The sequence below is a fragment of the Pan paniscus genome, chromosome X, assembly GCF_029289425.2.
Source record: "Pan paniscus chromosome X, NHGRI_mPanPan1-v2.0_pri, whole genome shotgun sequence".
NCBI lineage: Eukaryota > Metazoa > Chordata > Mammalia > Primates > Hominidae > Pan > Pan paniscus.
Genome location: NC_073272.2, coordinates 76,308,127 through 76,321,620, shown reverse-complemented (window position 1 = coordinate 76,321,620; position 13,494 = coordinate 76,308,127). Strand labels below are relative to the sequence as shown.

General features: G+C 35.5%; 1 long non-coding RNA gene across 3 annotated transcripts in view; it reads left to right on the top strand.

Annotated features, from left to right (window-relative positions):
• Window positions 1-13,494, top strand: part of LOC134729800 (uncharacterized) — a 351,153-nt gene that overhangs the window by 304,277 nt on the left and 33,382 nt on the right. For 2 of the 3 annotated variants that reach the window (XR_010111244.1, XR_010111245.1), the window contains one exon: window positions 10,849-11,638. This is a non-coding gene — a long non-coding RNA (uncharacterized LOC134729800). Of the gene's footprint in view, window positions 1-10,848; window positions 11,639-13,494 lie in introns of those variants that run through there. The other variant, XR_010111243.1, reaches the window with a different exon arrangement.

Sequence of the window (13,494 nt, the reverse complement as noted above, 5' to 3'; positions counted from 1 at the left end):
GCCCCTCCACTACACTTGCCAGCTTCTGGTAACCATTCTTCTACTCTCTATGCCCACTAATTCATTTTTTTTTAAATTTAGATTCCATAACTAAGTGTGAATATATGATGTTCGTCTTTCTCTTCCTGGCATATTTCACTTAACATAATGATCTCCAGTTTCATCCATATTGTTGCAAATAACTGTATGTCACCTTTTTATGGCTAAATAGTACTCCATCGTGTATATGCACCATATTTTCTTTATCCATTTGCCTGTTGATGGACACTTAAGTTGCTTCCAAATCTTAGTTATTGTACATAGTGCTGCAACAAACATAGGAGTGCAGACATCTCTTTGATACACTAATGTCCTTTATTTTGGGTGTGACCCAGCATCAGAATTGCTGGGTCATATGTTATTTCAATTTGTAATTTTTGAGGAGTCCATAAACTGTTCTATATAGTGGTTGTACTAATATACATTTCCACTGACAGTGTGCAAGTGTTCCCTTTTCTCCACATCTTATCCAGCCCTTGTTATTGCCTATCTGTTGAATATAAGCCATTTTAACTGGAGTAAGACAATATGTCATTGTAGTTTTGATTCGTATTTCTCTGACAATCAATGATGTTGAGCACCTTTTCATATGCTTGTTTCGATTTATATGTCTTCTTTTGAGACATACTCAAATCACTCACCCATTTTTAAAAATCAGATTATTAAACTCTTTTCCATAAAGTTGTTTGAGCTTTTTATATATTCTGGTTATTAATCCCTTGCCAGATGGGTAGTTTGCAAATAGTTTTTTTTTAATTCAGTGGGTTGTCTTTTTACTTTGTTGTTTCTATTCTTTCCTGTGTAGAAATTGATGAACTTGATGTGATCCTATTTGTCCATCTTTGCTTTGGTTGCTTGTGTTTGTGAGGTACAGCTCAAGAAATCTTTGCCCAGACCAATGTCCTGGAGGTTTTTCCTAATGTTTTCTTGAAGTAGTTTCATAGTTTGAAGTCTTAGATTTAAGTCTTTAAACAACTTTGATTTGATTTTTGTATATGGTGCTGAAAGAGAGGGGTCAAGTTTTATTTATCTGCATGTGGATATCCAGTTTCCCCAGCATCATTTATTGAAGAGACTGTCTGTAGTGTATGTTATTTGCACCTTTGTTTAAAATGAGTTCACTGTACGTGAGTGAATTCATTTCTGGGTTCTCTATTCTCTTCCATTGGTCTATGTGTCTGTTTTTATGCCAATACTGTACTATTTTGGTTACTAGAGCTGTGTAGCATAATTTGAAGTCAGGTAGTGTGATTCATCCAGTTTTGTTCTTTCTGATTAGGATAACTTTGGCTACTCTGGGTCTTTTGTGGTTTCGTATATATTTTAGAATTACTTTTTCTATTTCTGTGAAGAATGCCATTGGTATTTTGATAGGGATTGCACTGAATATGGAGGCTGCTTTGGGTAGAATGGACATTTTAACAATATTGATTCTTTCAATCTGTGAACATGGACTATTTTTCTATATTTGGTATTTTCTTCAATTTCTGTCATCAATGTTTTATAGTTTTTATTATAGAGGTCTTTCACTTCTTTAGTTAATTGCTAGGTATTTAATGTTATGTGTAGCTATTGTATTTGGGATTACTTTTTGAATTTCTTATTTAGATTGTTCATTGTTCACATATAGAAGTACTGATTTTTATATGGTGGTTTTGTTTCCTGCAACTTTACTGAATTTGTTTATTGGTTCTAATAGTTTTTTTTTTTTTTGTAGTCTTAAGGTTTCTCCAAATATGAGCTATACCATCTGCAAACAAGGATAATTTGACTTCTTTTTTTCCAATTTGGATGTCTTTTATATCTTTCTCTTGTCTAATTGCTCTAGCAAGGACTTCCAGTACAATGCTGAATAACAGTGGTGACAGTGGGCATCCTTGTCATTTTTTAGGAAAGGCTTTCTTTCAGTTTTTCCTTATTCAGTATGATACTAATTGTGGGTTTGTTGTATAGGGTTCTGTTATGCTGAGGTATGCTTCTTTTATCTCCAGTATTTTGAGGGTTTTTCTCATGAAGAAAAGTTATGTTATTTCAGCATTAATTGAAATGATCATATGGTTTTTATCCTTCACTCTGTTGATATGATGTATCACATTATTTCTATGTTGAACCACCATTGCATCCCATGGATAAACCCAACTTGGATAATGGATGACCTTTCTAAGTATTGTTGAATGCAATTTGCTAGTATTTTGTTGAGGATTTTTGCATAAATATTGATTAGAGATATTGGCCTGTTGTTTTCTCTTTTTTTGATGTATCTTTGTCTGGTTTTGAAATCTGGGTAACAATGGCCTCATGGAATGAGTTTGGAAGTATTCCTTCTTCCTCTATTCTTTTGGGAGAGGTTGAGTAGGGTTGGTATTAGTTCTTCTTTAAGTGTTTGGTAGAATTCAACAGTGAAGCTTTAGGGTCCTGGGCTTTTCTCAACTGGGGGAATTTTATCATGGCTTCGATTTTGTTGTTATTGATATGTTAAGGTTCTGAATTTCTCCCTGCTTCAACTTTGGTAAGTTTTATGTGCCTAGAAATTTGTCCATTTCTTCTAGATTTTCCAATTTATTAGAACATAGTTGCTCAGTAGCTACTAATAATTTTTTGAATTTCTGTGGTATCAGTTGTAACGTCTCCTTCTTTTCTGATTTTATTTATTTTTATCTCCTTTTTTTATTAGTCAGTCTATGTAACATTTTGCCAATTTTGTTTAACTTTCCAAAAAATAACTTTTCATTTCATTGATCTTTTGTATTGTTGTCTTCATTTCAATTTAATTACTTTCAGCTCTGATCTTTATTACTACTTTTCTTCTACTAATTTTGGTTTTGATTTGCTCTTGCATTTCTAGTTAAGATGCATTGTTAAATTGTTTATTTGCATGTTTTCCTCTTTTTTCTTGTAGGCACTTATAGCTATAAACTTCCATCTTAGTACTGCTTTTGGTGTATCTCATAAGTTTTGGAATTTTGTGTTTCCATTAGCATATGTTTCAAGAAATTTTTCAGTTTCTGTCTTAATTTCATCATTGATCCACATGTCATTCAGGAGCATATTGTTTAATTTCCATGTATTTGTATAGTTTCCAAAATGTCTCTTGTTATTAATATCTAGTTTTAGTTCCTTATAGTAAGAGAAGATATTTGATATTATTTCAGTTTTTGAATGTTTTTAGACTTGTTTTGTGATCTAACATATAGTCTATTCTTGAGAATAATTTATGTGCTGAAAAAAAGAATGTGTATTTTGCAGCCGTTGGATAAAATGTTCTGTAAATGTCTATTAGATCCATTTAATTTATAGTTAAGACTAAGTCTGATGTTTCTTTATTGATTTTCTGTCTGGAAGTTGTGTCCAATGCTGACAGTTGGGTGTTGAAGTCTCCAGCTATTATTGTATTGGGGCTTCTCTCTCTCTTTATCTCTAATAGTATTTCCTTTATATATCTCTGATAAAAGAAATACTTCAGTTCAATTAAATGTAAAGGAGTTTAATTGAGCAATGGATGATTCACAAATCGGTCAGCCTTCTGAGCCACAGTAGGCTCAGAGACTGCAGTGGAGCCACATGATGGAAGAAGATTTATGGATAGAAAAAGGAAAGTGACATACAGAAAATGGAAGTGAGGTACAGAAACAGCTAGATTGGTTACAGCTTGGCTTTTGCCTTATCTGAACAAGGTTCAAACAGTTGGCTACATTGATTGGCCAAAACTCGCTGACTGGCACAAGTGTAGACTACTGTCTGTTTACACCTCCACTTGTTATAGTTCACAATGTGCAAAAATACCTTTAGGCTGAACCTAACTATGTAAGGAGGTGGCTTTAGGCTAAATCTGATTTAACATCTTGTAGCTCCGGTGTCAGGTGCTTATATATTTAAAATTGTTGTATGCCTTTGCTGAACTGACACCTTTATCATTATATACTGACCTTCCTGTCTCTTCTTATAGTTTTCGTCTTAACGTCTATTTTCCCTGATATAAGTAAAGCAACTTCTGCTCTTTTTTGGTTTCCATTGGCTTGGAATATTTTTTCCATTCATTTATTTTCAGTCTGTTTGTCTTCCTAGGTGAAATGTGTTCCGTTTTTTTATTTTTGTAGGCAACAGATCAATGGGTCTTTTTTTTAATTCCAGCTAATCAATATCTTTCAGTTTGAGTGGTTAGCCCATTTACATTCAATGTTATTATTAAGTAAGGACTTACTCCTGCCATTTTGTTATTTGTTTTCTTTTTTATCGTCATCTCTTTCTTCTTTCTTTCTTTCTTATCTTCTTTTAGTAGAGGTGATTTTCTCTGATGACATGATTTAGTTTCTTGCTTTTTATTTTTTGTGTCTCCATTGTATGCTTTTTGGTTTGAGGTTACAATGAAGCTTGCAAATACTACCTTACAATCCATTATTTTAACCTGATAACAACTTGAAATTGTTTGCATAAACAAACAAGCAAAAAAAATTAATAAACACTCTATGCTTTAACTTTCTACCCTCAGTTTTTATCTTTTTTTGTTTCTAGTCATATCTTAATGTACTATGTCTTGAAAAGTTGTTGTAGTTATTACTTTGATTCTTTTCTTTCGTCTTTCTACTTTGGATAAGAGTAGTTTACACACGACAGTTACAGTGTTATGATATTCTGTGTTTTTCTGTGTACCCACCATTACCAGTGAGTTTTCTACCTTCAGGTAATTTCTTATTGCTCTTTAATCTCCTTTTCCCTCTGACCGAATGACTCTCTTTATCATTTCTTTTAGGACAGGACTGGTGTTAACAAAATCCTTCAGTTTTCATTTGTCTGACAATGTCTTTAATTCTCTTTCTCATTTGAATAATATATTTGCTAGACATACCATTCTAAGGTAATAGTTTTGTTTCCTTCAGCACTTTAAATATGTCATGCCATTCTTGTCTGGCCTGTAAGGTTCCCACTGAAAAGTTTGCTGCCAGATGTATTGGAGCTCTATTGTGTGTTACTTGTTTCTTTTCTCTTGCTGCTTTTAGAATTCTTTCTTTATCCTTGACCTTTCAGAGATTGATTATTAAAAGCCCTGAGGGAGTCTTTCTTGGGTTAAACCTGCTTGGTGTTCTGTAACCTTTTTTTTTTTTTCCTTGTGTATTGATATCTTTCTCCAGGTTTGGAAAGTTCTTTGTTATTATTCTTTAAAATAAACTTTCTACCCCTATGTCTTTCTCTACCTCCATTTTAAAGCCAATAACTCTAAGGCAAAAAAATTTTCCCTTTTGAGGCTATATTCTAAATCCTGTAGTCATGTTTCATTGTTTTTTATGTATTTATTCTTTTTTGTGTGTATCCTTAAGTAGCCTGTTTCCAAGCTCATTATATACTTAAATTCTGGGATACATGTGCAGAACGTGCATGTTTGTTATGTAGGTATACACATGCCATGGTGGTTTCTTGCACCCATGAACCTGTCATCTACATTAGGTATTTCTTCTAATGCTATTCCTCCTCTAGCTCCCCCCACCCCCGACAGGCCCCGGTGTGTGATGTTCCCCTCCCTGTGTCCATGTGTTCTGATTGTTCAACTCCTTATTTCTTTCTTTTGCTTTGAACAATTCTGCTATTTAAGGACTTTGGTGTATTTTTCAGTATGCCACTTGCATTTTCCAGCTCCAAAATTTCTGCTTGGTTATCTTTAATTATTTCAACCTCTGTTAAATTTATCTGATAGAATTGTAAATTCCTTGTTTTTGATATCTTAAATTTCTTTGATTTTCCTCAACACAGCTATTTTGTACTTCCTGTTTGAAAAATCACATATCTCTTTCTCCAGGATAAGTCCCTGGTGCTTTAAGTATTCATTTGGTGAGATAATGTTTTCCTGGATGTTGTTGATGTCAGTAGATGCTCATCAGTATCCAGGCATTGAAGAGTTAGGTATTTATTGTAGCCTTCACTGTCTGGGCTTATTTGTACTCATCGTTCTTGGGAAGGCTTTCCAGATATTTCAAAGAACTTGGGTGTTGTGATCTAAGCAGTATCTGCTTTAGGGGGTGCTCCAAGCCCAATAACATTGTGGTTCTTGCAGACTCCCAGAGGTATCACCTTGATGGTCTTGGAAAAACTCTAGGGGATTTCTCTGGATTACCAGACGAGGACTCTTATTTTCTTCTCTTACTTTCTTCAAACCAAAAGAGTTTCTGTCTCTGTTCTGAGCCACCTAAATCTGGGGTGGAGTGACACAAGCCTCTCTGTGACCACAATCACTATGATTGTACTGGGTCAGACCTGAAGCCAGAACAGCACTGGGTCTCACCCAAGGCCTGCTGTAAGCACTTTCTTGCTAATGCCTATGTTTTCTCTAGGCCCTGGGGCTCTAGAATCAACCAATGGCAAAACCAGCCAGGTTTGTGTTCTTCCCTCCAGAGTTGTGAGGTCCCCCAAGCTCCAGGTGGGTTCAGAGCTTTTATCCAAGATTCAGGGACTAGAGTAAAAAACCTCAGAAATCCACTTTGTGTTCTATTGTACTGTGGCTGAGCTGTCAGTCAAATCACAGGATGCAGCCTTTCCCAATCTTCCCTCCCCTTTCCAAAGGCAGAGACGCCTCACCCCATAGTTACCACCACCCCAGGCCATGAAGAGTACTGCCAGACTACTGCTTATGTTCCCTTATCCCCAAGGTCTCTTAAGTCAGCTTGTTGTAAATGCTGACTGACTTGAGACTCACCCACAAGGCAGAGGGCTCCCCTCTGGCCTAGGGCACGTCCAGAAATACTGTCCAAGGGCCAAGTTCTAAAACCTGGGATCCAAAGATGTTGCTTGTTGCTCTACCACCTTGTGGTCTTGCTAGAGCCTAAGTTGCAAGACAAAGTCCCCTTTACTTTTTCCTATACTTTTCTCAAGCAGAAATTTTGCCCTGTAGCCACCACAGCTGGTAATCATTGAGTGTCACTTGAAGCCAGCAAGTCTCAGAGGCTTACTGAACGCCCTTGACATAGTACCTGGCTATGTTGCTGCCGGTTATTCAGGGACTAAGGACTTTTCAGTTAACAGGTGATGAATGTTGCCAGGACTGGGTTATTTCCTCCAAAGAAGTGTGCTTCCTTCTGGCCCAGTGTTTATCTAGAATTGTTTTCTGGGATCTGGGGACTAAAACAGGAGCCTCAGCACTCTCTTATCAGTGCCATATCTGGCTGCAGCTGAGGTGATAGCCAAGATGAAGGCAAAGATTACCCCATTCTTCCCTCTCCTCTCCTCAAGTGGAATGAAGGGGTCTTTTTTGTAGCTGTGAGCTGTGCACCCTGGATTTAGGGGAGGGGTAATGCCAGCACTCTCTTAACCACATGAACTGATGTCTCAGTAGGTTATGTGTCCTTCCAGTCCACTTTCTCTAGGCCTAGTTCAGCAATATGACTCACCGAAGAGTTGCAGTCCTTATAGCCCAGATTGTCTTTCAAGTTCATTTAGAGACACAGAGCACTGTAGTCCATAATAATGAGGTTTGTGAAAACTCAAGTTTGGTCTGCTGGGATTGGTAATTCTCCTCTGGCTAGGGTTGGTTTAAATGCTCTCTCCATGGGTGGGTGTCAGCTAAGTTTAGTCTGGATTTGTTTTCTCCTCTAACAAGACAGGACTGAGTTCAGTGCCTCACACTTGCTGTGTTCTCCCTCCCTCAGCATTCAGTGATGATCTCTGCACCAAGCCACTGCTGCATGGGGTGTGGGAGAGAGAGGTGGAATTTGTATCTTAACACTTTTTTTTCTATCTCTTTAGTGCCTTTTTCAGTGATACAAAGACAAAACAAGGTACTGTGAGGGCTCACCTGACTTTTGTTTCTTAGGGAAGTTACTTTTTTCTGTGAAGATATTTGTTAAAATTGCATCCCAGCAGGGGGGACGATCATGGAGCTTTTCATCCTACCATCTAACTCCCCCTTTCTCCATTGTTGAGTATTATCAAATACTTTTTTGGTGTCTATTGAGATAATCTTATAATTTTTGTCTTTAATTTTTTTGATGTGATGTATCACATTAAATTGTATATGTTGAACCATCCTTGCATTCCTGGAATAAATCATACTTGATCATATTGTATTATCTTTCTGATATGTTGTTGAATTCAATTTGCTAGTATTTTGCTGACAATCTTTGCGTTTATTTTCATCAGGGATATGTAGTTTTCTTTTTTTATTGTGCTCTTGTCTAATTTTAATATCAGGATAATGCTAGCCTTATAGATTGAGTTACAAAGAATTCCCTCCTCTTCAAGTTTTTGAAATAGTTTGAGTAGAATAGCTGTTAGTTCTTTTTTCAATGTTTGGTAGAATATAACATTAAAGTCAGTCCTGAGTATAGTTTTCTCTTGTTATTGGGACATATTTTGTTACTGTTTCAATTGGATTACTCATTACTGGTCTATTCCATTTTCTATTTCTTTATAGTTTAATCTTGATAGATTATATGTATCCAGGAATGTATTCATTTCATCTAGGTTTTCTAATTTGTAGAGTAAAATTAGTATATTTCTTAAGAGCCCTAGGATTTTTGGAATAGTAAATGACCATTGGCTTCAATTTAAAGTCACCAGCTGCTTTAGCCCCCAACAAGAGTCAGTCTGTTTTGTTACTGCTTTGAAGACTGGAATTGAGTTGTCTCCAGTTGTGAATGTCCTGGCATCTTCTTCCAATAGAAGGCAGTTTTCTTTAAATTGACAGGGTTGTTTAGTGTATCCACCTTCTTCAATGATCTTAGCTAGATATTCTGGATACCTTGCTGTAGCTTCCACATCAGCACTTGTTGCTTCACCTTTCACTTTCATGTTATGGAGATGGCCTCTTCCTTTAAATCTAATAAACCAACCTCTGCTAGCTTCAAAGTTTTCTTCTGCAGCTTTCTCAACACTCACCACCTTCATAGAGTTGAAGAGAGTTAGGGCCTTGCTCTGGTTTAGGCTTTGTTTTAAGGGAATGTTGTGACTTGTTTGATCTTCTATCCAGACCAGTAAAGCTTAATTCTTGTTAGCAATAAGACTGTTTTACTTTCGTATGATTCTTGTGTTCACTGGAGTAGCATTTTAAATTTATTTTAAGACTTTTTCTTCTGTATTCACACCTTGGTTAACTGTTTGGCTCAAAAAGCCTAGTTTGGCTTTTCTCACCTTTTGATGAGGTTACTTTCAGTAAGCTGATTAGTCTCAGTAAATGTAATTATTTCTAGCTTTTGATTTAAAATGATAAAGGTATGACTCTTTCACATGAACACTTAGAGGCCATTTTAGGGTTACTAGCTGATTTAATTTAAATATTGTTGTGTCTCAGCAAATAGAGAAGCCTGAGGAATAGAGAGAGAGATGGAGGAATGACTGGTCAGTGGAGCAGTCAGAACACACACAAAATGTATTAAGTTTGCCATCTTATATGAGCGTGGTTCATAGCACCTCAAAACAACTACAACAGTCTGGGCATGGTGACTCACACCTGTAACCCCAGCACTTTGGGAGGCCAAGGAGGGTGGATCATCTGAGGTCAGGATTTTGTGATCAGCCTAGCCAACATGGTGAAACCTCATCTCTACTAATAATACAAAAATTAGCCAATCATGGTGGGGGTCACCTGTAATACCAGCTACTCAGGAAGCTGAGACAGGAGAATTGCTTGAGCTCAGGAGGCAGAGTTTGCAGTCAGCTGAGATCACGCAACTGCACTCCAACCTGGGAGAGAGAACAAGACTCTGCCTGAAAAGAAAAAAAAAAAAATTACAACAGTAACAGCAAAGATCACTGGTTACAGATTACCACAACAGACACAATAATAATGAAAAAGTTGGAAATATTTTGAGAATTACCAAATTGTAGCAAAGAAACAATAAGTGAATATATGGTGTTGTAAAAATGACAATGATAGACTTTCTTGGTACATGGTTGCCACAAACCTGAAAGCAATATTTGTGAATTGCAATAAAGTGAAAAGCAATAAAATGATGTATGCATGTATCTCATTATTTAAGGTGACCCTCATCATCAAAAATTCTTTGGTTCTGGAGGATAGGGTTTCTTGGCTAGGAGAAGAGTAATTTTGTTTAAAAATATGTGCAAGGTTGCCAATTCCATGGATTTAGACCATTTTAGAAAGGCACAATTTTATCACAGCCCTGGGTAAATCAATTTCAAAAATTCACAGCTAGTTTGTTTCAGAATAGATCATAATTGAGAGAAAAAATTATCAAAATTTTTGTGCTCAGGAAAAGCTCTACAGGAATTTCTTCTCTTCCTTAAATGGGTGAGTTTTGGAGACTAAATGATAAAATACATCACAGATTCGCATTCTCCAATTAGGTGGATACTTGGGTCAACCAGTCTTTCTTTTTCCAGGGATGCATTTTGCCTGAAATTCAAGTAAGGAAGCACTCAGTTTACTTAGTTTATAGAAATATTATTTATATATTATTTAAAATAATAATGTTTTATAAGCAATCTATGTTAGTATTATTTAAAATACCAACGTTTTGTAAGCAATCCCAATTAACTGATGATACATTTATATGGTAGATAATTCCACAGGCATTAAATGATATAATTAAAAGTTTTAAATTATAAAATCTTTTAAAAAATTTTAGAAGAATATGTAAACATGCTTATGAGATATAAACAATACAAAATCAGATAATTAAATTATGTGTACAATGTGATCACAATTATATCAAAATGTACACAAAGAAAACTCACTGGAGAGATTGCTTTAGATTTTTAACAGTAGTGCTCTCTCTTGTTTATGGGATAAATGATGATGTTATTTTTGTCTTTAACATTTTCTGTTTTTCAAATTTTATATAATGATTGGTGTATATTTTACAGCTATAGAAAAGTTATTAAAAAGAAAAAATCATGAAGAAAAGAAACAGAAAGTAGATCATGGAATCTGTCTTATCTTCTTTTCCTATGTAATCAAGAAAGCCTGGACAGAGAATTATTAGTGGTAAGTTCTGGAAAATCTCCCTTAGATGCAAATCCCAGATGAAAAATACTCTTATCAAGTGAAATATACTTGTTTCAACTGTAGGTGTTTTTCAAAAACAAAAGGTGGGAGAAAGAGATGGCTCTATCAGTGGAGCAATACTGCCACCAAAAGAAAAATATTGAAAAAATCTCCATGACAAGAGAAAGAAAAAGAGAGCAAGAGAAGAGTAGAAGAGAAAATTGGGAGGTTTCATACGTAGACTACCTGATTTTCTGCTTTAGCTGACGTCACTCATCAGTGATCATAAAGGAACCAGTCTTACCCCTTAGTTGTCACTAATAAAATAGGTATGGCTGGTCCAGTCTTGAGCCATTTAAGAGGTTGGAAGGAGGCAGATCTCTGAGTGGCTGGGAGTTCTCACTAGAGAAATTAAAAGTCCGTATGTCAAAGGGATGGGATGATGGGATTTGCTAAACAAGCAGATTAGAATCAAGATCTCTTGGGGAGGTTGCAGAACACTGAGTTGTCTAATTGTATTTCCTGGAGTGCTAGGGTTTCAGCAAAAGTGGCACAGAAAACTCCTATATTTAAATAGTGTCTCTTTTTTGTGTATTGAATATGTACATGCAATTTTGTTTGAAGAATAAAGCAATACCAAAACCAGTAGCCTAGAGTGCCATCTAGTTTTTTCTGCTTGATTTTTATATGTTTACAGGGTCATAACAAATGGGAAGTTCAATTTGGTTTATGGGACTAGGACTGGAGCATTCATCTGCTTCACTTGCTCCTTTCCCCATAATTAGATTAAATCAGGAAGTCCCTAGGTTCATTCACCTTTTGGAATACACCATACATTTTGGGGTACTCTGGAAGCAAAAGATGGGTTCCAATTATGACGTTAGCACTTCCCATAGCACCACTGGGAATTCAAAGCTCACTTCGCTATGTACTCTGATTTCTCACCTGAGGTTGTTGTGACAAGTCATAAAAGGTATAATAAAGAGGAAAGTCCTGAGTATTTTAAGCAGTGGAATGACATGATAAAGATTCTATTTTTATGTAATTAAATATTTCTAAATACTACCTGCATAAATGAAACATTTAAAAATAGTAGTTCAATTCTGAAAAATTTTAAATAATGAGGAGCAGTCCTACCAAATATTGAAACATAAATCCATGGTAATTAAAATAATATAAGTACAGAAATAGTCTGACAGAACACTGGGACAGAGAGCATTAGCTCATTTTCACACTGCTATACAGATACTACCTGAGACTGGATAATTTTCAAATCAAGTAGTTTTAATTGACTCTCAGTACGGCATGGCTGTGGAGGCCTCAGGAAACTTACAATTATGGCAAAAGGCAAAGCAGAAGCATGCATCTTCTTCACAAGGTGGCAGGAGAGAAAGAGAGGGAGCTAAGGGGAAGTGCCACACTTTAAAACCATCAGATCTCATGAGAACTCCCTCACTATCATGAGAACAGCATGGGGAAAACTGCCCCCGTGATCCAATTACATTCCATCAGGTCCCTCCCTTGACACACGGGGATTACAATTCAAAATGAGATTTGGATGGGGACAGAAGAGCCAAACCATATAACAGGTTTAAAACAGGTCCAAGTTTATGTAATTTAATATATAACACAGGAAATATTTTAAATTATTAGGTAAAGGATAGACTAACAATTTATTGATATTGAAACAATGAGCTGGCCACTGGAAATACATTAATTTACCAAATAGTTAAATATTTTAAATGTACAAAATGAAACTCCAGAGGTATTAAAAATAAATATTGATAAGGATTTTAAAAATCATGGTTTGGGGAAAGGTTTTTTTCTAAATATGGCATAAAAGCCACAAACTGTAGTAAAAATGATTGACAGATTTGCCTATATAAATACTGTAAAACTTCTTAAAAGCCCATAATGAATAACAAGAATTATAAAATATAATAAACAAAATTAAAATGTATACAAAACACTGAAAATTGTAACATATACAACAAACAGTGGTGAATATATCTAGTATAAAATATCTATTGCTAATTAATTAAATAACAGATGAACATCCCTGTATCAGTTAGCTTACATTAAATTGTACTAGAGTAAAAAAAAAATGCCTAAAAATACCTTTTGTTTACAAGCACAAATGTTTATTTACATCTCAGGTTACATGTCTCTATCAGATCAGCTGTGGCCCTGCTGTCTGTCATCTTCACTTTAAAACTCTAGGTGAGAAAACAGCCTCTATCTAGGACATTACTAACCTTATGGCAGAGAAAAGTTGGTGAATTATAAAAGGTTTCTTAAACCTTTCTCCTAAGTGCCATATTTCATGTCCAAATGCATTCCATTGACCATGGTAGTCACATAGCCAAGTCTGATGTCTGTGAGACAAGAATATAAGCCCATTCTAGGGAGGATCCCCATTGAGAAGAATACCAAGTATTTTAAACAATAATACAATTTATATAAACTATAGAAAAATATGAAAAGAACACAATTGTCAATACTTTTTTAAAAGCTGAATTTCATCA